Here is a 24,333-nt window from a genome sequence, read left to right on the forward strand (position 1 = left end):
TTACTGAAAAGGAATCAGTTGAAATCAGAATATAATGATACATGCTTAATGTAAGTTCTAGCACCCAGTAGAGTATGAGCAAGAGGGAAAAGTACTCAGAAGAAAGATTGTATTAACTGTTGATAAATAACATTTTCTTTCTACTTTTGTGAATAGAATGAGTAAATATGCCATTCTCTTGTAGTCATGAATACAGTGAAGTTTTTAGTGTATTGATAATTCAGCAAATAGCTCTTTTGATGAATTACTCAATCAACTAATTGCTAGTCCAGAAACCACAATGTGGTGAACTGGTACACAGCACATTGGCTTTTTAGCAAAATTATCTTTTGATAAATTGCTATTCAGTGAATTGATCGGTTTCAGCCTACTGGTAAGGAAATAAAGAGTGTCCCCACTCTCATGATGTTTATTTTGACTCATATTGTCTTAGCAACTCAAAGTTTGCATTAGTTGAAAACTCTGTAAGACGTTTATGTTGCTTCCATATCAGCACCTGCAGCTTCACCGTTTTGGCATGAACATGAAATCTAACGAACCATGCATGACTAGTCACAAATCTGGTGCGAGTGGCTCTCCAAATACAGTTCTGGCCTTTCCAGAATCCTTCCAGGCATAATAAGAATGCAAAAGAGGACAGGAAGGAAGTGGGGTGGGGGACAAGGAAGGGAAGATGGCATGATACAAAAAAACCCTGAAACTAACTGCACTGCTTCTGTGAAAATCCACAGAAAGAGCGCCACGCTTTCTCGGCTGGAGCCTGCGTGCTGGTGTTCACTTTGCAATAATCTTCCCCATCTCAAACCACTCCATATCTCCACACCACATAGAATTCTTTCCTGTGGCTAAACTGTTGGTGGGTGGTATGCAACAATTTTTCTAAGGTCTTTTTTGCATACGTGTCCCTGGGAGCATCTGTACTAAGACATCTTTACAATCAAAGGCATCCCAATGTCATATTCCACGGTTCGGAAGGAAAGCTCTTGGGCTCGGTTCCAGCGCTCTCTGCTCAACTCATCACACGCACTGGTCAAGCTGGTTTTCTTTCTGGTCTCCTAGATACCATGTATCACTTCAGCACGGTCTCTTGTTCTCCACGTTGCCCACCTCCTGCTTTTTTCATGGCTCTCTCATTGCAACAACTGCATGACACCTTCCATCGACCACCTCAGCCCACAGTGATCTCCCCATTTTTTGGGACACCTCTAAGCACTGCTTTCCTGTTCACTCATTTGGGCTCTCAAACTCCATACAACTCACATCTTCCTTGTTTCATGCATGTGTCATTCCAAACATCATAAACCTCTGGAGATGCTGTGTCTTGGATGTCAGACCTCGCTGTGTGACACACACTCTAAAAAGGTCTTATGGAACTGAATGGAATTTTCAACGGCAACCTAAACATTCTGCTCTGATTTAGAAATAATTTTGCTTGCTCATATGCTCAAAATAGACACCATGCCAAGTCATTTAGTAGAAAGAATGCTTTCAGGAAGATTTTTATAATGATGGGGAAAGATAGCATTCAAAAATGGAACTGAATTGGTCCTTTGAAAAACAACTTTGGAACATAATATTCTTCTTACAAATTTGTTGAACAAATCATACAGATCTAGTATATACAGATATTTTGGGGTCAGGGGGGAACAAATGCAGGATCCAAATGAGATAATAGAGACAGAGATTGAGTAATTCCCTTAATAGAGAAAAACCTTACAAAATGCAAGGCAAGAAAATAGAGAAAATAATTATCTTCATATCTTAATAGGTCATAATGGGAATACAAGGATATTTTTAGAACGAATATGATATTGGGGTAGAATGACAAAGGCATATGTACTAAGAAACTCGTTCAAAAACAAAATAATTTTTGACAAAGGGCTCATACACAGATCTATCTTTAAGTATTAAGTCTATTGAAGTGTCCCTAGATAAACTTAAAATCAATTTGTTAATGTAGTTTATGCACATCTCAAGAATATATCTATTAGTATAAATAAAGGAAACAAATTGATGGTTGCCAGAGGGGAGAGGGTGGGGGTGGGTGACCTGGAGAAAGGGAGAGGTAGGTACAGGCCTCCAGTTATGGGATGAGTAAGTCATGGGAATAAAAGAGCATAAAAAATATAGTCAATGGTATTAGGCAGCAAATGGGACAAATGGTGTGTACACACGTGGTGAAGGTACCATAACATACAAACTTGTCAAACCACTACATTGTACAACTGACACTAATATAATGTTTTGTGTCAACTATACTCAAAACAAACAAACAAACAAACAAAAAGTGTGTCTCTATTTGCTTCTGGGCATTAAGATACATTCTTTATGTTCTACTGTATTTGGTTAATCTTTGGGGTTGGATTTTCATTTGGGAACATCATCCAGAAGTACAGAGAAATTGCAGTTAAAAATCAAATGAAAGGGGCACCTGGGTGGCTCAGTCAGTTAAGCATCTGACTTCGGTTCAGGTCATGATCTCATGGTTTGTGGGTTTGAGCCCTGCACTGGGCTCTGTGCTGACAGCTAGCCCAGAGCCTGGAGTCAGTTTCAGATTTTATGTCTCCCTCTTTCTCTGACTCTCCCCTGCTCATGCTGTCTCTCTCTCAGAAATAAATAAATATAAAAAACATTAAAAATCAAATGAAATAAAGACTAAAAAAATCCCCCAAAGAAATGTTAAAGATTTTGTAAGCAAAATAGAACTAGAGAACTACTCTGAATAATTTTGATGCATACGTAAGTTAAAAGGTCTCATTTATATTTAGAAATACAGTGATAAATAGCAGGGGAAACAGGTAAAGGAGGTGGAAAGAGTACCTCTATGGAGGTGACCACAGAGATGGAAGAAGATAGGACAAGGACTCTTTGTTTCTCTATAAGCTTGGTACCGACCGAGTTTTAAAACCATTCATGTATTACATGGAAAACAAAATAAATTGTAACTGAAGTGTGAGACGCTGTGGAGTGGGCTGGAAGTGCTATAGTCTTGGGTGGAAATTCTCGGCCGGGGGCCTTCACTCTGGGCCACTGGGTGGAGAAGTAGCCACCGTGGCTGCGGGGCTGTGGCTCATGTTATTAAGCAGAGGCCTTTTCTCTGAGGCTGCGTTCCTGGAGTAAGTTCACAGCATCTACACGGAATCAATCAAAATTCCAGTGTAAGCATACTTTTAAAGATATGGAGATTATCACCAAAATTAAAGTTTCTCCTAAGAGGAAAGAGTGATGGTGAGGAAGAGAGAAGCCAACTGTCACTTTCTTGTAGTGACGAGTCCATTTTAACCATGTGCATGTACTACTGGGAACGTTTAAAAGAACCCAAGCCTTTTTGCTGCAATCCATTAGGAGTCATTCTCAAAACGTAAATCACCACTCGCCATAGGAATTGTGCCTATTTTCATACGTGTGTCTTTCACATTACTGGGTGTGGTGCTCTTCACATACAAGAGTAATCAGTAGGTGTTGAGTGAATGAATGAACCTTGATCCATGCGTCTGCTGCATATTCTCCATGTGCCCTCCAAGATCACTCTCCAACTTTATCCACTCTGTTGACGTCCAGTTAGCTTAGACAATGGGAAGCCCTTCCAGGAGATCTGGTAATGGGGAGAAAAGAGGGACAGGTATTTACTTGCTCCCTCAGCCCCTGCCCTCTCTCTTTCTCTCCCTGCTAGGTCCCAGTATGGCAGTGGCCATGTTCCCCCACCCAAGGCCACAGCTCTTGCTGGGCAGCCTTTTTTCTACAACTTCAGCTCTTGCCAGAGCCCAGCAGCCACTCCCTCTCCTTGTCCCTTGGGACCCGGGGGAAGTGACAGCTTCATGCTGTTTTTAGCCCCTGCGCGTTCACTACCTTCCCTGTACCTTGGTAAATAATCCTGTCTTTAAATTTCTTCCATTTCTCTTTTGATTCTTCTGCTTGATTTCTCTTCTATTTCCAGTTCAACCTTGACAGATGTAATATGTACCCAAAGTATTTCTCAATCTAATTCAATGAATCTTTAGAGTACAAGGCATTGTACAAAGGTAATGCGGGAGATATAAAGATTCGTTCTTGCACTTCAGGGAAGGGTATACAAGGAAACATAAAAATAATCATACATTCAACATACGGATCCATTTGATTTCTCACAGATGTAAAATATTAAAATAGAATAATGGACAAACTGAGAGGGCAGACAACTTTCAAATTTCCTCTTTTCCCACTTTGTTGCTAAAGGAGCCGGGTATATATCAAGCGAGAGTGGGCGTATATCTATACACTGGGGAGGTATATACATCTGCCTTATCCTTTGTCATAACTAAGTTAGGACAATTGCCTTAATAAACAGTTCCTGGACCTGGGACTCATTCCAGCACCTGGCATGCACTGAAGACCTTAGAAGGGTGATGTGGAGCAATGAGATGTAAAGCTCCAGCTCCTTTATTATTTATGAACGAATAATTTTTTGTTAAAAAGCAGAGAATTTATAAAGTCAGAGACTTCCCAGGGTAGAGGGAAAGAAAATACATTTTCCTGATCCTGTTCCCTTTTGCGTACCCTCCTCAGCTTTGTCATGTGAGCCACAATGTTGTTTTGTTGGGAGAAGAACTCAATTTATAGACGAAGATTTTTTAAATTTTATAACAGGGAGTCTTACTAGTCAAGGGCAGACTACTTGGGTTCAATCTTAGCCCTGCTACTCTTGGAGACAAGCTACTGAGCACCTCTGTGCTTCTGTTAACTTATCTGTAAAATGAAGACAGGGATAGTACTTATCTCACAGGATCATGATGGAAATGAAATGAGTCAACATGAAAAGAATTATCTGTTGTTCTTGTAGTTTGGGGAGTTTATGAAGTCATTATGAAATCCTTTGTCTGAATTAGACTTGGCCTGGCACACGGACCGCTTTTCTTGATGTGAAGAATTCCACGTGGCCAGTAAAACTCTTGAAATGTCGCCAGTTAAATGTCTCTGTCTTAATTTATATTTCCCAAGATGAGCCCAGATTGGAAATAACATTCTGAAACAGCAAAATTTAATAGAACTTAAGAAGTCTTCAAACTCTCAGGTACAGAGGGCTCAAAGGAGGAAGAAATCATTGTTGACTGGGAACAGGTCAGGAGATACTTTACCAAGGTGGGAATTTGAGATGGAACATGAAAAAATCAGTAGGACTTGCAGGAAGGACGAAAGAAACGGTACACGGCTTTCCTCTCAGGAAACCATTTTTAGTCACCAGACTGTGCTTGTCTTTTGTTTATTCCAGGGTACTCTTTCTAAAAGCACTCAATCTTCCCAAGGACAGCACTAATAGGCTCTGATATTGTCTATTCTGGGGGGGGGGGGGAGAGGGAGAGAGAGAAAAAAAGAGATAGCCAAATGAAGGTTATGTAACCATGTTACAAATGCTTTGCGTTTCACTTTGCCAGAATTTCATTAAAAACGGAGTTTATAATACTTAGGTATCGTGTGTGTGTGTGTGTGTGTGTGTGTGTAACCTAGATGCTAGCCCTTCTCTCCCTGCTTGTAAGTCACTTTCTTCCAGTTTATTTGGGGGAACGGAGGGCTTGACTCATACTCTGAGTCAGGGCCATGCCACAGCTTCTCCTCTCTGCTTATTAGTGTCCCCAAAGGCCATCATTCGCTCTCCTGCCAGTTACTGCCAAGACATGTGGCCTATTGCCCCCTTGAAAAGATGCTGCCCCCCCACCCCACTGTAGGTGTCAGCAAAGACAAGACAGGACTGGATTTTCACTGCCCTGACTTTTTATTTCCCTCCATCGCCAGCCTACAAGGTTGTTCTGGCAAATTACATTTATACCAAAGATTTCCAGGGGCGCCTGGGTGGCTTGGTCGGTTAAGCGTCCGACTTTCGCTTAGGTCATGATCTCGCGGTTCGTGGGTTCCAGCCCCGCGTCGGGCTCTGTGCTGACTGCCAGCTCAGAGCCTGGAGCCTGTTTCAGTCTGTGACTCCCTCTCTCTCTGACCCTCCCCAGCTCAGAGAGAGCTGTCTCTCTCTCTCTCTCCTAGAAATAAATAAAACATTAAAAAAAAAAAATTAAAAAAAAAAATTAAAAAAAAAAAAAGATTTCCAATTATAGGAAGTTCACGTCACAACAAAACAACTTATAACTGAATATTAGAGGTCCTTGGTCTTGAAAGTCTTGGCTTTTCCACTCCTGGGAATTTTCTTCCTTCCCCGGTTTTATTGCCAAATCTCTCCCCCCTTGTCTTCTCTGGATTCCCTATCCTTCCAGATTCACCCCAGCACAAAAAAAACCTTTGTTTATTCTTATGCAGATCAATTCATCCTTTCGGTTCTTCATCCTCTTTGATCGCATGCCCTCAGGTCTCTCCTTTCAGGTTCCAACAGCTTACCCAGGCATTTTCTTAAACAAAGACATTAAGAGGACTCAGGCACCAGGTGCTAAATGGTAAACAGGATGAGGTGATGGAGAGGAATCCTCACAGAGGAACACTGTAACGGACTATGAATGGATCAGCCAGGATGGTTATTTCTCTACTGAAATGCTACCAAATCTACAGACAGTCTCCAAATGGAAGACCATCTTTCCTTAGATGAAATGTTAGATAAATGTGTAAAGGAGAATTGTCTAGAAATAGGACTGAGAGGGAGATTACCATGGGGGTGTTTTATTGAGAGAATGTCCTCAGGGAAACATGAAGAGGAGTCAGGAAAGTAGGATGGGACCTGGGAAAAAAGCCAGGCACTATGGAGTTCAGACAAAATCTAGCCCTGACCTATACCATCAAGGAACTCTGGAGCAAGAATAACACCACAAAGTGACCCTCATTTGCAATGGGAATTCCAGGCTCTTGTAGTCACATTTCAGGCAGACACTGACTGTGCCACTCCTGAGGGGACAATGTGACCTCCTAAGCACTTCCATACACGATGGCTCTTGTTGGCAGAGGGCAGTTCTCAGAAGGATGCGCCTGTGAGCCATTACCAGCCTTACCAGCTGGGGGAGAGGTGCAACATCCTGATGAAAGGGGAGGGAGCATCTACTACATTGATTACATAGTAAGAGCAACTACCACAAGGCCCAATACCTCACAGCAGAAATTTCTGTACTAGCTCTGTAAGGGCACAAGTCTAAACCAAACTGACTCCATGACAGGCTTTAAGTTTCCCCTCTCAACGAGGGGGCCTAAGTTTCAGCTTCCCGGAAACTATCAGGCAGTTACACATTACCCAAGGCAGGAGAAACCACCCTTGCAACACCCAATCAGGAAAGGCCAGCAACCACCCTCCACATTACTAAGGGAGAGGCCTATAGATAGAAACCATAGATAGGACTCTGTTACCTAATGTTAAAGTTAACCCGTTAGTCGCCGAACAAGACCCTAGGCTCGCTCTGTAATTGGTTAAATTTAAAGGTACTCTAAATGTTGTAATTGGATCCCGCCAAAAGTAACGAATACTCTAGACAATGTGTATGGTTAAACCCGCTGTCAATAATGTTGAATGATTATGACTGAATCACTGTTCCCCTGCCACAACTTCTGTAACTCCCCTGTCACAAACTCCATAAAGACCCTACTCTGCCTTTGCTCAGGGCTCTCAGCACGGATCCACTGCGTTGGTGAGGTCTGGGAGCCCGAGCTTAAGCCCGAATAAATGCCCATTGCTTTTGCATACGTGACTCGGACTCCTTGGTGGTCTTGGGATTTGGGGGAGATCGTGATCTGGGCATAACAGCTCCAGGTCTGGAGCTGACAAGCAGCCACTGAAGAGAGCCAGACCCATGAGAAGACCAAACACACACCAAACCGCATTCTGCCCATCACCTTCTTTTGTGTTTTTTCCCTTCCCTAACTCAATTCAGAATTTCTACCCCCCTCCATATCTTCAAGATGTTTCATATTTTAATTTTATTATGACTCGCCAACTATAAACATGTATTCTCACCTTCTCAGTGTTGCCCGGTTCCACTATAGATACTACTATAGTCAAGCCACCGAATTCTGATAACATAACTAGATGCATGTATGAAGCTTACGGAGGATCAAGGTATTGCTGGGTTCTGATTGGTTGGATTGCTTATAGATTGATCTAAACCTTAGATAGAGAGGCAGAGATCCACAAAAATGGCTTTGCTCTTGCAAAAGTAATAGATGCTGTATTCACTTAATATTTTATATAGCAGTGTTTCTAAGCAAATATTTGGCAATGTCCCATTCATGTGATAACCACAGAAAGAATAACCCAGAACACAATGGTTCCCTTTCACAAAGGAGAATGGGGGAAAAAAGGTGTGTACAATTATATAGGCTAGTATTAGAGCCAAGATTTGTTAGTTACCAAGAGCAATCAAACTAATTCTACTAAAGAAAGAAGTTAATTTCAAGGATTCAGGAACTTCACAGACCCTAAGGACAGGCAATGACACAGAGAGCTGCAATATCAGAAGCTCTCTTTTTCTTGGTGATGGTACAGTCACCTCCAACCTTGTTTCTTGATGCCATCAGGGCCACGTGTAGGATCTCTCAGTCGTCGCTCTTTACCTCCCATCACAGACATGGCCCTTGGCTCAACTCACGTCGGAATACTAATAATTTGAAACATCCCTCTAGGTTTCTCAGAGTCAAATACTTGAGAACAGGAATCTGGGTGAGGACACTTTCTCTACACCAGCTGAACTCTATACAGAATCAGAGGAGCCCTGCAACGTACTGTTGGAGCAAGAAAGCTTAAATTAGACAATTTAATTGGGTAGGGGCACCTGGGTGCCTCAGTTGGTTAAGTGTCTGACTCTTGATTTCACCTGAGGTCATGATCTCATGGTTTGTGAGTTCAAGCCCCATATGGGGTTCTGCACTGATGGCACGGAGCCTTCTTGGGATTCTCCCTCTCCCTCTCTCTGCTGCTCCCCTGCTCTCTCTCTCTCTCAAAAATAAAATAAAACTAAAAAAAATTAACTGGGATTCAAAGATCCACTAATATTTATGGTACATAGAGTTTGCAGATACCACACACATTCATACCCGGTAACTGGTTATTCCATGTTCTCCAGCTGCTTTGATTTCTTCTTGTGTCATATGTATTTCGTATAGTTTTTGACCTTCTTTATTTTCAAGCAAACATATTAAAAGCTATAAATTTCTTCTTAAGTGATTTCTTTAGCTATATCCTACAACTATTGACTGACATGTAGAGTTTTCATTACTACTTAGTTTTAAATTGTTTATTAACTTTCTCAATACAAATACTGTTTTTCAAACACTACAATTCCTAACTTATTTTTGAAACTATTCTTTTGTTTTAATTAGCATGTATAACAGCCCTTAGGAATGTATTGACTTTTCCAATGTGGCTTATGTCATAAGAAAAAAGAGCTGAGGCTCAAACTTTTGAAATTCTCCTCTTGTCATTTACTGAAGATCTGCATACAGGAAAGAACAAGAGTGACCATCAGTCAGGAGCCAGAGATCATCACCCTCCAGTATTCACCATATGAATTTTGAGGAGTTTCCTCTATATACAGGGGGAAAATGCCAAGGTCTCCCACATATACCTTCCAGGAATTGCTTTGAGACCTCCTGGGAAAGGAGATGTTGTATTCACAAGTAAAAAAAGATTTGAAAATGTAATTTCCAAATAACGGGAAGGACAGTTAGTTAGATTAAATAAATATTTGTAAAGAGACAAAGTAATTGTCCAGGGGAAAAAGTGGGAACGTCATTGAAGTCAATTTAAAGAGCTGCTGGTGGTTGTTAAATAAGTAAAACTTTAAGAATCCCTTCATGATTTACATTTTTTTAAGTTTTTGTTTAAATTCCAATTAGTTGACATATCCTGTTATATTAGTTTCAGGTTTACTATTTGGTGATTCAACACTTCCATACAACACCTGGTGCATAGCGCCCTCCTTAATGAGTTATGATGTACCTTTTAGAATATGACATAACTCTATTCATGTCTCTTTGTACATATTCTGTGAGTCCTTAAAAAGGATGTGGATTCTCTGTAAGGTGCAAAGTTTTCTATACATCTAATAGTCTTGCGGAACTTTTTGGTATCAATTCCTAATTTGTCTGCTTGATCTTTCAGTTTCTAAGTGTGTGTGTTAAAATCTGCGTTCAGTTGTTGATTTACCTTTTTTTCCCTATAGTTCTAGTAGTTGTTGCTACGTTTCAAGGCTGTTGTTAGATGCATATATTTTTATTGGCCATATTTTATGATCCTATATTTTATTTTACAGGATATAATCTTTTCTGTCATTTATATTTTTTGCCTGAAACATGGATAAATTATTACTATTGCTACTTGAGCTTCTTGTTGTATAATATTTTCCTGGTATATGTCTCTTTTTCTCTTAAACATTTTATTGAGTTTTTGTCTTAAATATGGCTCTTATAGAGAAGATACTGTTGAATTTTTTTTAAGTCCAATCTAAACCTGCCCTTTAATTAATTTAACTGTTTGCATTTATTTTATATTAGGGTTTGTTTCTGTCTTATTTAATTCTACCATTAACCTTTCTTTTTTTTATTTCTTTTTTCTCCTTTGTTGCTTCCATTAGGGACAGGTGAAGCGATTTTTCTTCATCTAATAGTTATATATTATTATATATATTCTTTTGGTGGCTATTCTTTAATACCCACACTTGAATTTATTTATACTGCTGTCTTAAATGTATTAATATCTAAACTTAATCCTAACAAGAAAGGTAATTTAACACACCCTCATGTCCTTGTAGTACTTCCCATCCCCCCCCACACACTTATCATGTTGTTAATGTATGGAATTTTAATTTTTGCTTATTACAGATATAATAGTTTTCATTTCCTTTAGTCCTGGCTCTTCAAAATGAAAGACCATAGAATTGAAGTTATTCTACCACCCATCCTTCTCTTATCTCTTGGTGTAGAGCCCAGAGCTTTCTCCACAAGTGTTTTCAGTCAGAGTCTGTGTGGTATGCCTTCTAAGGTATGCACACATGAAAATATTTTTATTAAACTTTCAAATTTGATTGAAAATTTGGCTGGGTATAAATTTCTAGTTTTGAAACTTTTTTAGTACTTCAAATGTTTTACTTTATTGCCTTTCTACATCTCATGCTGCTGATGAGAAATCTGATGTTTGACTTATGTTTTTTTTTTTTTCTTTTTTGATCTGTTCTTTCTCTTGGAAAGCTTTTATAGATTTTCTCTTTGTCTTTGATAGTCTTTAAACCTCTTTATCATATCTAGATATTTATTTCTCTTTTTTTCATCTGAAGTGTTTTATCATTTTTTTTATTTTTGGAAATCTATCCAAAATTATTTCTTTAAATAGTTCTTCCCCTTTTATTTTTCTTTCCTTTTGGGTCTTCCATTTCCTAAATACTGGCCCTGCCTTCCAAATTTCTTCATATTTCCTTTTCTTTTTATTTCTTTATTGTTTCTTGCTGTTTTCTGGAAGAGTTCTTTTGATTTTCTTCATCATTATCTTGTTCTATAGCCATCTCTATATATCCAATGCTTATTTTAAATTCTCATAGTTTCTATTCTAATATTTCTAAATTACATGGTTATATATAATATATATATATTTCTAATTCAGATGGTTATATGTAATATATATATTTTTCAGTTTGTGGTCACTTTTTTAGATAGTTGAATTCTTCATCTGTTAGTCATTTTGACCTTTGAGCTCATGTTCTCGTGGGGTATCAACTAATCTCTCTAATAACACACACCAGTGAACGGCCAAAGTCAGGCCCTCATCTATGTCAGACCAGGTGTATTAAGGGAACGGAAGAAAAGATGAGTCAAGGATGAGAGGTGCAGGCATTATAGAACCACTGGAGATCCCCTGCTCCTACTCCAAGCCTTTACCATGAAACTTCAGGAAGGGCAGCATTGGGAATAGGCTAGGTGGAAGCCATAGCCCCAAGGGTTTGGAAGAGCAATGCTCAAAGGCTGACACTGACGTTGCTTTCATGAACACCTTACCCAGCAGGACTTAAAATGCTGCCGTGATTTTGTCCCTAGCACACAAGTGTCAGAGGTGAGGAAAGGTAACCCAAAAGAGAGGAAAGAGCAGAACTTAATATTCTAACCCATCCTCCCTTTACCGTCACAGGCGGCAGCCCTGCACGGCTGAGCCACCCAACAACTCCTGCTCTTTTAGGACAGGCTGCGGTCTTCCCATGGCTTTCTCACTCATTGTCGGTGCTGCCGCTCCGGGAATCCATACCTTCCTCTTACTTGTACAATTATTGCAGAATTGCTTTCGAGGGTAGCAGTCTGCAATGTAGGCTTGTCTGCCGTCTTGGCAAAAAGCAGAATCCGAGACATTTTAATAGCTCTTGATCTATCGTGGATCCAGCATTTTGACCCAACATGGCATCCAAAAGCACTGAAGCAATTGTACAGCCACTAGAATGTAGCACAGGGCCCACGATTTTGTATCCTCACCAGCAATGTGTTTAATCTCATGTATCTTTCTAATTCAGTAGAAAAAAGTACATCTCACTGGTTGCTGTGCATTTCTTTGTTCACTACTAAAGCTGAAATTTTTTCCAACAGGTTTATTGACTCCCCAGATTTCTTCTCATGAGAATTTGACGATTTATGGCATTTACTAGTCTACCTTTTCAAAGCTTGGTGGTTTTTTTCTTATTTATTCAGTGTTCTATGATTTATTTTGATTTATGATTTATTGATTTGACACTCAGAATTTTTTAAAAGTGTATTATAAAAAGACTTTATAGCATATTAAGAGTGATAACAGATCTGATAATACCACAGAAATGGCATTCTCTGAGAACTGTCTATGAAATAGAGGCTGGATCATTTTTTGTTTTCTATGTCCAAATGTTATTATTTGTATGCACTCACACCTGTCAATATTTTCCTTTATTATTTTATCTATTGTTTCTAAGCCTATAATTATAAAAATATCTCTTTGTAACCTTCAAGGCTTCAAAATAAATTATATTTTATTCTGATTTCTAAGCTTTAGTATTTTATTAGTCAATCTTTTAATCCATCTGAAATGGATTTGGGGGGGTGAGGAAAATGGTTTAAAACGTGAAAATTACAAATTGACTTTCAAAATGGACTCTCCCCTACCTTTTATCCGGCTAAATTATTACTACAGTAGATGGCATAAGGCCATGAATCCAGGCATTGCAAAGAAGATAAATACTCTTGTCAAAAAAAGATTGCTCAGCCAAAAGAGAATAATGACAGAGAGGAAACTCATAAAATGTTCTTATTGAGAGACTGTTTTGGTTTTTGTTGTTGGGGTTTTTTTTCCCCCTCTTCTGTTCTGATAGCTTGATTGTTGGGAGAAGGGCTGCAAAAAGAAATGGAGGGAGCTGGCTGATTTTAACTCTTTATCTAATGCAAAATTGCCTGCAAAATACAAGCGCAAGTTTGAACTGCTAACGCTGGCACAGCCCAGCCTGAAATAAACGGTTTCAGGGAAAAGCTGAACCGTAAAAATTATACTTTGCAAAGGGATATCCTTTTATTTCCTGAATAAACTCGGTACCTACATGATTTGCTTCTTTGTTTTCCTGTTTACCCTCGATTCAAATATTAACGAATTCATAATCTATACACTTACAGTCTTTGCTATCCATATGGTTTACAGATTACACTCAGCTTCTTTGACCTCAAATGCTCACCATCAGTTTCCAGGCAGTCTTTGTAAACCAGGGAAAAGTCCTGTGGTCACTTTTTGCTAATTGTCTGGAAAAAATAAGATCCCCCGATGACAGAAATGTTCTCAGTGCCGGTCCTGTGTGCTTTCTCCCTTAGGAAGTAATTTGCTTTATTGAATTTACACAGTTCTTACCTTCAGCCTGGTGGAAGGTGTTTATCAAGCCGCTTGCAGACTTCACGCCTGGATCATTCTGCAGTTTGAGCACCACGGTTGTCAAATTACTTGAACTAAGTCAGTTTCCTCCTTTGTGCCTTAATGTTTTCGTTTGCAGTAGAGTGTAGTTCCTATCTGTTTGAGGATTCAATTATTTGAAATATATTTATATGAATGTTTGAGGATCGCAGTTGAATGGGATCTCATAATTGCAAAGGAGAGGTTAGAAAAGGAACAAGCAAAAACTTGGGAGTTATTTTTAACCTCTCCACCCTAATGGCAACAGCGGCTGCTAATTCCTAAAGTGATATTATCTGGCTTGCTTTACACAGAGTTTTTATTGTTGTTGATTTTTGCTGTCGTTGTTAGTACCATGGTGTCTAACATATGTAAGTATCCCTTAAATAAATCAATAAATGAAACCCAGAAATTCATTTTCTATACTCCAAAATTAACCGAAGGCTATATGGCAGCCTAAAATCGACTGTCGGTAGTGACTAATTTGAAGAAAGTACATGAAATCTTTAGACAGATAAGGCCATGCCTCATTGGAAAAAAATTAATACTATTTTACAACTTTAAAAGCTAATCCCATAAGAAAGTAATTAAGAACAGCTCTGTGGTGCTTTGTTTTGGCCTGTTTTCTTATTCTATTAGAAACAGCTGGTTAATATTCCTGTTAGATGTGTGTAATTCATATTAAATAGGAAAAAAAAAAAACTCCACACTTTCCTACTTCAATTTCTTTCTACTATATTGTGAGATTGGGTTCCTACTGGCCTTTACTACTCAGCATGAGAATACTTTTCTTGGGTGGGTTTTACCTCTTAGAAATCCCCCGTACTAGAGGGGGTTTTCTAGATTGCCAAACTGAAGTTCTCTTGTTAGATTAGCTGTCCTGCTCCTACCCCCCCCCCCAGCATCCCTGAGGGAATAGGATCAATGTGGGCCAAATATCAGACTGGTGAGGGAGGAAGGGAGGATGGGAAAAGCAGAGGCAGCCAGAAGGTAGCAGGACCCTGGGCATCTGTCTGGGTGTTGGGGTGAGGGAAAGACGAATTTAAAAGTAAACAAGGGAAACCCAAAAAGATAAGAACAAACTTAATTGCACCCTTAATGTTCAGTCAATCAACCAACATTTATTGAGTGCTTGCTGTGTGCTGGCAGCGTGCCAGGTTCTGACAACAGCAGCTAGAAGGAGATAAAGGTCATGTATTCATGCATCTTTGAATTCCTCTGCTCCCATTTTCTCTTAAGTCTACTCAAAAAAGTCTCTGACTATATCACTCCTCAAACACTGATTTCATAGTATAGAAGTTTCTCAAAAAACTAAAAATAGAACTACCCTGCAATCCAGCAACTGCACTACTAGGTATTTACCCAAGGGATACAAAAATACTGATTTGAAGGGGTACATACACCCCAATGTTTATAGCAGCATTACCAGCAACAGCCATGTTATGGAGAGAGCCCAAGTGTCCATCAACTAATGAACGCATAAACAAGAGGGTGGTATGTATTTACAAGGGAATATTACCCAGGCATCCAAAAGAATGAAATCTTGCCCTTGCAATGACATGAATGGAGTGAGAATGTACTATGCTAAGTGATAGAAATCAGTCAGGAAAAGACAAATACCATATGATTCACTCATATGTGGAATTTAAGGAACAAAACAGATGACCATATGGGAAAGGGGAAAAAAAGAGAGAAGGAAACAAACCACAAGAGACTCTTCTTTTTTTAAAATTTTTTTAAAGTTTATTTATTTTTGAGACAGAGAGAGACAGAACATGAGTGGGGGAGGGTCAGAGAGAGAGGGAGACACAGAATCTGAAACAGTCTCCAGCCTCTGAGCTAGCTGTCAGCACAGAGCCTGACATGGGGCTCAAACCCACGAACTGTAAGATCATGACCTGAGTTGAAGTCGGACACTTCACCGACTGAGCCCCCCAGGCGCCCTGAGACTCTTAATGATAGAGAACAAACTGAGGGTTGATGGAGGGAGGCGGGTGGGAGATGGACTAGATGGGTGATGTGTACTAAGGAGAGCACTTGTGATGAGCACTAGGTGTTGTATGTACGTGCTGAATCACTGAATTCTACTCCTGAAACCAATACTGTACTGTATATAAAGCAAAATTTAAATAAAAAGTAAAAAAGAAACCCTGCTTTCACAAAGGTCACCAATGACTAAATGCTAAAGCTAACAGCCATTTCTCAGCTTTAAGTGACTCTCCAGCAGCATTTGTCAGAATGCCTCATCCTCCCTGAAATGCTGCCTTCCCTTAGCTCCCAGGGCAATACACTCTCTTGGTTTTCATCTTCTTTCTCTGGTCTCTGTTGATATCCTTGGTTGCTTCATCTTCTTCCTTCAGATTTTGATGTTGGGGTGCCCCAGGTTTGGTACTTCTCTCACCATCTACACTCACCCCCTTGCGGATCTCACCAGGGCATATTATGATTCTGCACATAGCCTTCTTGCTGACAACTCCCAAGTCTATTTTTCCAACCTAGACCTCTTTTGTAAACTTGAGATTTGCGGATCAGATTGGACCTTGACACTCCTACTTGAATGCCTAAAAAACACCTTATGTCAACCCAAACTGAACTTCTGAGTTCCCCATGACCCCCCAAAACCTACTTAAATCACAACTTTCCCCTTCTCAGGTAATGGCAACTCTATCATTTCATTTGCTCTGGCTAAAACCTTGGTGTTCCCCTTGTTTTCTCACATCCTATATTCAATCTTCAGGAAACTCTGTTGGCTGTAGGTTTTTCTTTAAAAAAAAAAAAAAAAAAGCAAAATTCTTGGGGGACCTGGACAGCTCAGTTGGTTGTGTCTGACTCTTGATTTCGGCTCAGGGCATGATCTCATGGATGGTGAGATGGAGCCCCGCATCAGGCTCTGTGCCAACAGCACAGAGGCTGCTTGGGATTCTCTCTCTCCCTCTCTCTCTCCCCTTAGCCTGTCTCTCTCAAAATAAATAAATGGACTTTTTTTTTAAAAAAGGAAAAGTCTTTTAAAACATTGTCAAACTGTGACAGATCACGTCCAAAACCCTGTGATGACTTTTCTTTGCACTCAGCATGAGAGCCGAAGTCCTTACATATGGCCAAAAGGACCCCCGATGACGTTAGCTCCTTTCCTACTCACTAGCTCACTGTGCTCTAGACACCCTGCCTTCTGCTCTTCCCGCAATGCACCGTGGCCTTTGCACTGGCCGTGCCTCAAGCCTGGAACACTCCTTCCCCTAGCCGTCAGTATGACCAATACTCTCACGCCACCCTTGCAGTGGGACCTACAGGGACCATCTTATTTATTTATTTACTTATTTGATATTGCATAGTATGTGATAAAATATTTTTTAATATAATTTATTGTCAAGTTGGCTAACATACAGTGTGTACAGTGTGCTCTTGGTTTTGGGGACAGATTCTCGTGATTCATTGCTTACATACAACACCCAGTGCTCATCCCCACACTGCCCACCCTATTTAATACCACAGATTGTGCACTATCATTTTTATTCATAGCTTTTTGTTATTAACTTTATTTAATTTTCATTTTCATTTTTCTAAAGCACGTGCCACTTTCTATAGAATTTATGTATTCATTATGTTTATCGTCTGTCTCCCCTTGCTAGAATCTGAGCTCATGAAGGAACGAATCTTCATCTGCTTTATCCACTGATATACCTTGAGTACCTGAAACATTGTCTGGTGTATGGTATGTGCTAATAAAATTTGTTGAATTGAAACTGAATTCATTCAACATCCATTCAGCAAACATACAGTAAGTATCTACTATGTGCCAGGCACTGTGTTAGAGTCTTGATAATCAGCCATGAGTAAGGGGGACTTGCCCTTGTGTTCCTGGAACTCCCAGACCAGCAGGGATTATAGACTCTGAGCAAGTGATTGCAGTGCGATGGCCGATGCAGCAAAGAAGAGAGCATTGTGAGAACAAATACCAGAAATCTCACTGAGACTTAGAAAACAGAAAAAAACCTCCCTAAAAAAAGACTCAAGTTCAGACCGGAATAAAATCTGAGTGGAAACTAGCTATTGGTGGGAAGTCAGAGGAGTGAATTCCAGACTGAGAAGATGGGTCGTGATGCTATCATTAAAGGCATGTCCAGAAGGAACAGTTCACTTGGGTGTTGTGGGAAGGCAGCATGACTGAGGTCACACTTAAAAGTAAGTAGAATCAGCCAAGGAAGATGGTAAGGATTGAAAAGAGAATGGAAGTAAATGTGTGTCAGGTGGAGGGGCCCAAGTAGAAGCTTAAAATGAAGAGGCAAGACGATGTAGTGCTGATATGATTCAGTTTGCCTGGCGCATAGTATTCCGTTCTTAAGGAAAGCACAGAGAGAAGATAGAGTGGCACCAGAAGGCAGTGGAGAAGTCCTGGAGGATGTTATCGTGGAGTTTCAACATGACCAAAATTGTACTCTAAAGAGAGTGTAGCTATAGGATGCAGACACTAGGAGCAGGTGAAAGAAGTGTAGTGGGGCCTGCTAAATCTTAGCTCCACTAAAAGGACTTAGTTGGCACTAAGGGGGGGGGGGTAAGAAAAAATTGATAATGAAAACTCACAAGGTATCAGAATGAACATGGAGATTCCAATTGATTTATTTACTGTGAGAAATCTAATTGTCACACGGATTGGAAATTTCCTGTGTTAATAAACCTGATGCATTCCTTCCACGAATGGAATGAAAAATCGCGACAAAAAGTTCTTTTAGAATGTGCAAGAGACACACTGCAAGGACCCAAAGTGTAGTTTGCCTGACAAGTGGTGAGCTTTGTCATAGTCGAACTCTAGGCAACCATGCCTTCTGCCTTAGACCTTCGTGAATGAACTCTGGAGCATCCCTTTGGATGCCTCCCAAGATAACCAGCCACAGTACGCTTGACTCAGTCTGGTTCCATACCCCCTTTGGATATGTTAATCCATTCAAAGAGTTCCAGAGAAGAGGTTTCCTGCAGGCCTTGGAGCACCCTGCTTTAAACTCATTGTCTCTGCATTGTTCACATGAATCCTCCTATTGGATAGAGGTTTTCTCGTCCTCACATTTTTGGGTGAAGGGGGTACCTCACCGGGGGATTCGATGAACTGAAGGGAAATAAGAACAAGCCTGGAATACAAAGGCTGGCTAGGGATCCACACAGTGCTCCAGGCCCTAGACTGTGCTAGGATGCTCACAGTTGGACAGATAGGGAATGAAAGTGGGGAGGGGGGGCATGCAGGGGGTGGGGAGCAAGGGGCGTGCAGGGGTGGGCAAACAAAGGAATAGGAAACTATATCAGTTATGTTTGATTCAGATCGTTCTGTTAGTACTAAAATTTTTTTTTAAGTTACAGAGGAGTAATTGAAGTCAGTGGGAGAGGGGTGATTCACAAAGCCACACAACATAGAAAATTATGTGGAAATTGATCTCTGTGACATTGATTCATTGGGAAACTAACCACAAGTTTACCATTTGAGTGATTTTTTTTTTCTAATTAACTTTGAATATTTTCCTTTTTTTCTGTCCCTGAATTACACATTATATAGCCATTAGACTATTAGGTCACAGAACAGAAGGCTGAGGTAACAGTAAGCAAATCTTGGAAATGGTAGCAATCACTCCAGACATCCAGACATTCAGGTTCAGACCACACACACAAACACACACACACACACACACACACACACACACGATATATCCGAGTAACCCAAATGCTATATATCCAAAATGATTTCTGATTCTGGTAGTATTAAATAATTTTGCAACCCTTGGCTTTTCATTGAATATTCAGGCAAGGGTTTAAGAAACAAATAAATGAGAGCACATTTTAAAAACCAAGCCCCTCTATAATGAATGTCTCCTACAGTGTTCAACATTTCTGTTTCAGATAAGGGCTATGATTGCTTGAGTTTTCGTCAGTGTTTAGAGGCAATGTGTAGTGTACCAGATTCCTATCATGTTTTTTCCTCTGTGTTCAGGGATATAGCACAATCACATAGCTATCTAAACAGCTATCCCACTGAGTTAATAATAGCCAGTATGCTTATTTTTTTGATTTGGAAGTTTCCTCTTTCATTCTTTGGATTCAACGGCACCTATCTCAATGACAGAGTAAACCAGATTGAAAGTTTTTCACAGAGAAATATGATATCTGAAATTGTAGAATACTGAACATTTGCCAAGTTTGAAACACAATAGCTTGAAGTCACTGGTTTAAAATATATATATGTGTGTGCGTGTGTGTGTGTGTGTGTGTGTGTGTGTGTGTAGGGTTTTAGAGGCTGTGTGTTCCTGCTTACCTTCCGTACCCCTCTCTGGAAGAATGAAAAACAGAATGGGAGACTCATGACACAGACCTCAACCAGAGTGTGTGTATACACACACACACACACACACACACACACACACACACACACACCTTTTTATGCTCAAAACTTGACTGAGGGCCCCAAGAGATTCTCCACAGTTGTACAGTAGTCCTTGGGGACTGAATGCTCTTGAAACACAGCCTCCTCCAACACAAATACCTATGGGGACTGGGCTTCAATCAGTCTCAGTGGGATTTGGAAACAGAACACTGACAGAAATAGATGCTCTTTAGGATGTTTTTGCTCTGTCCCTGCTGTCTCCATTAGCATCAGTCTACTTTCGCTGCAGCAATAATCCACCCCAGCAGGCTTGAGGCTTACAACAACAAATACGTATTCTCTCACTCTCAGGTCTCCCTCGAGTTGACTGCGGCTTCAGCCTGGCTCTGGTTGAGGTCTGTGTCATGAGTCTCCCATTCTGTTTTTCATTCTTCCAGAGAGGGGTACAGAAGGTAAGCGGGAACACACAGCCTTTAAAACCCTGTGTTCCAAACTGGCACAGTGCTTTGCCCTTGCCAAGACCCATTGGTCAGAGCCCAAAGGCAGGGAGATGGCAACATAACTTCCTCCCACAGGGAAGCATGACAAGATAGGGAAGGGAGGGCAGCTTGTGGAAAATAGTATGATCTACCATGCCATTTCTCTAAAAGTGAGCATCCCATCTCCCCAGGGCTAGAGCCCTGGTCGAAATATCTATCAATATGGTTGGAACATAAAATCCAACTTAAAAACTCATTATCACAACCATGATATGGTGCAGTCTTACCCACTATTTGAAAACATAAATGGTAAAGCCAACTTCCTTTGCCATATATGGTAGGCAGCTCTTTCCCTCGTGTAACTCTCTCTCCTTGAGTGTGGACCGGGCCTAATGGCTCCGTCTGGGAAACCACTCCTGTGTTTTCCTTTACTTGCACACCCATAATATTTCTGACAACCTGGATGCATGTGTGGAATTCTCTGCCATGCCAGCTGGGTGTCCTATCGTACAGGTAAATCCTGACACTATCTACTTGGAGTCAGCATCAGATTTCATAGGTTACGAGCTCAGTCCCTTAACGGCCCCACTCCAGAGGCCACCCCCAAGTCCCATGTTGCTGCCTATGCATTCCCACAACCCCACCCTGGGTTCAATAGTTTACTAAAATGATTTATAGAACTCAGGGAAATAATTACTTCTACTGGTTTATTATAAGGGATACAATAAAAGATGCAGATGAAGAGTTCAAGGAAGAGATACACAGGGTGGAGTGTGTGGGAAGAAGTGTGGAGACTTCATGTACCTCCCAAGCTGCTCTCCCAGCACCTGTGTGCGTTCACCAACTTGGAAGCTCTCTGATCCCATATTTTGGGGATTTTTATGGAGGCTTCATCCCCTGTGCATAATTGATCATTAACTCAGTGTCCATTTCCTCTCCCCTTTCCAGACAATGAAGGGGAGGGTGGAAAATTCCAAGCTTCTAAGCATGGCTTGGTCTTTCTGATGACCACCCCCCATCCTGACCATCCATTAGTCCACCAAGATCCACCCCATTAGAACAAAAGATACTCCTAACACTTAGGAAATTCCACTAGATTTAGGAGCTCTATGCTAGGAACTGGAGGCAGACACCTCATATATACATTTTCTATTATTTAACAGACTCCCTTTGAATAAAGGAGAAGAGATAAAAGTGATGGGCCGTCACTTCTAAGATTAGGTTATAAAAAGACTGTTACTTTTCTCTCTGTCTGTCTGTCTCAGTCTCTCTCAGAGCTCTCATTCTGGGAAAGTAAGTTGCCATGTTGTAAGAGCCGATGTGACAAAAAACTAATATGTTAATCTAACAGCCAAGGAAGCCTGCTAACAGCCATGTGTGTGAGCTTGGAAGCCCAGGCGAACCTTGAGATGGTCATAGCCCTGACCAAGACCTTGATAGAAAAGGTTCGTGAATTCTGAGGCTTGAGGCATCCAGGGAGGTAGCACCCAGATTCTGAACACAGAAACTGCGAGATAATAAATGTTGTTGCCTTAAGCTGCCAGGTTTTGAGGTAATTTGTTATGCAGTAATACATACTTAATACACCATATGAAAATAGGAATAATTAAATTGGCTGGACTTCTTGGTAATCTTCTGTCTTACTGAGATAAATGCTATTATTAAAAAATGATACTTGAGGAGCACCTGGCTGGCTAAGTTAGTTGAGCCTCCAATGTGGGCATGGGTCATGATCTCATGGATTGTGAGTCCTAGCCCGCGTCCAGCTCTGTGCTGACAGCTCAGAGCCTGGAGCCTGCTTCAGATTCTGTGTCTCCTTCTCTCCCTGCCCCCCACCCCCTGCTTGTGCTCTGTTTCTCAAAAATGAAGAAATATTTAAAAAAATTTTTTAATGTTTTTTTTTTGTTTATTTCTAGGAGAGAGAGAGAGGCAGCGTGAGCAGGGGAGGGTCAGAGAGAGAGGGAGTCACAGGCTCTGAAACAGGCTCCAGGCTCTGAGATGGCAGTCAGCACAGAGCCCGACGCGGGGCTCGAACCCACGAACCGCGAGATCATGACCTAAGCGAAAGTCGGAGCTTGACTAAGCCACCCAGGCGCCCCTAAAAAGATTTTTTTTAATGATACTTGAGGCTAAGAAGAAAAGATAACCAAGGGTGCCTTGCTGCCTCAGTCAGGAGTGTGCAACTGTTGATCTTATTAGGGTCACGGGCTCCAGGTCCACATTGTGCGTAAAGATTACTTAAGTAAATAAAACATTTAAAAAAAGAAAAGAAAAAAGAGAGCAGGAAACCAAGTATCTCAGTCAATGCACCTAAATTAAATGACTAAGAATGACAATATTCTGCTCCACAGTTAGATATACCTGGAATAAATTTTACTTTCTAATAATGTAATGAGGTAACAGTAGCCATTTCATAAGGGTAAGAGAATAACGCTTATTAAAGACAAGGCCAGTATGATGCCACATCAGCATTATGAAAATTGCATACATTCTTACCGGTTAGCTAGGATGTATCACACATGAACTTTCATTTAAATTCCGTCCGATTTATGTAAAGCACACTAAAATCTCATAAAATTGAGTACCCAGAGTTCTCCATGCCAGGGAAAGAGTTCCTTTCCTCTTATCCCCATTCGCTTACAGACTCCTGCTCCGTTTTCTTTTTCTTCATTTAAGTTGATTTTATTTATTTTGAGAGAGAGAGGGAGAGAAAGAGGAAGGCAAGAGAGAGAATCCCAAGCAGGTTCCATCCTGATGCACAGAGCCCCACTTGGGTCTCAGACTCACAAAACATGAGATCATAACCCGAGCTGAAATCAGACACTTAACCATCCTGCTGCTTTTTCCAAGTCCAACCGACAGCCGATCTCTCAGCATCTCTCAGCCATCTTCCACCAGCCCCACCCCCCTCCCTTGCGGTTGTCGGTCAGCATGGCTTTCTTCTCATAGGATCAGGAACTTCTTACAGATAGAGTCTCCATCTTATTCAGCTTTGGGTTAGGTGTGGTGCTCAACATAAGCAAGCTTAATGGATGATCTAGTAGCGTTCTCAATATTGTTAGGAGTGCAAAATCTTCCACCAAATATTCTCATTGAGGGAGAATCATTATATCCATAGCCAAATGGGCAGGGGGCCGGGGGCTGGGGGGGAGGCGCCATCATAAAAGCCTTTTTAAAACGTGTAATGGCTCTATGATGACAGATAGTAGCTATACTTACCATGACTATAATGCAAAGTGTGGAATTGTCGAATCACTAGGTTGTACATCTGAAGCTAATATAGTATTGTATGTCAACTATACTTGAATGACTTTGTTTTTGAATATTTAATTGCTGGGTAAACACCTCTTAGGTTACCACATCATTCTGGTGGAAGTTAAAGCAAGGTATGTGCCTTGGTAAAGGAAGCCTACGTAAGACCTACTTCACCCAGGTCTGTCACATTTGCTGTTTTACCCTCTCTCCTCATGAAGCCAGAGTTGGGGTATTACCACAAGAGTGAGAAGGGAAGTCATGTCAAGGCCCTCCCCAATGTGTGCCCCATCCCCAGCTACCTGGCTGGTGAGCGGGGCCTGAGGCTGGAGCTACGATGCAAAGGAGAGGAGAGAACACAGCAAAAACAGCCAGGCTCCATCCTACCTTCTCACAGCAGACAA

This window comes from Hyaena hyaena, unplaced genomic scaffold (genome assembly GCF_003009895.1).
Source record: "Hyaena hyaena isolate Hyena2069 unplaced genomic scaffold, ASM300989v1 scaffold_768, whole genome shotgun sequence".
Taxonomy (NCBI): Eukaryota; Metazoa; Chordata; class Mammalia; order Carnivora; family Hyaenidae; genus Hyaena; species Hyaena hyaena.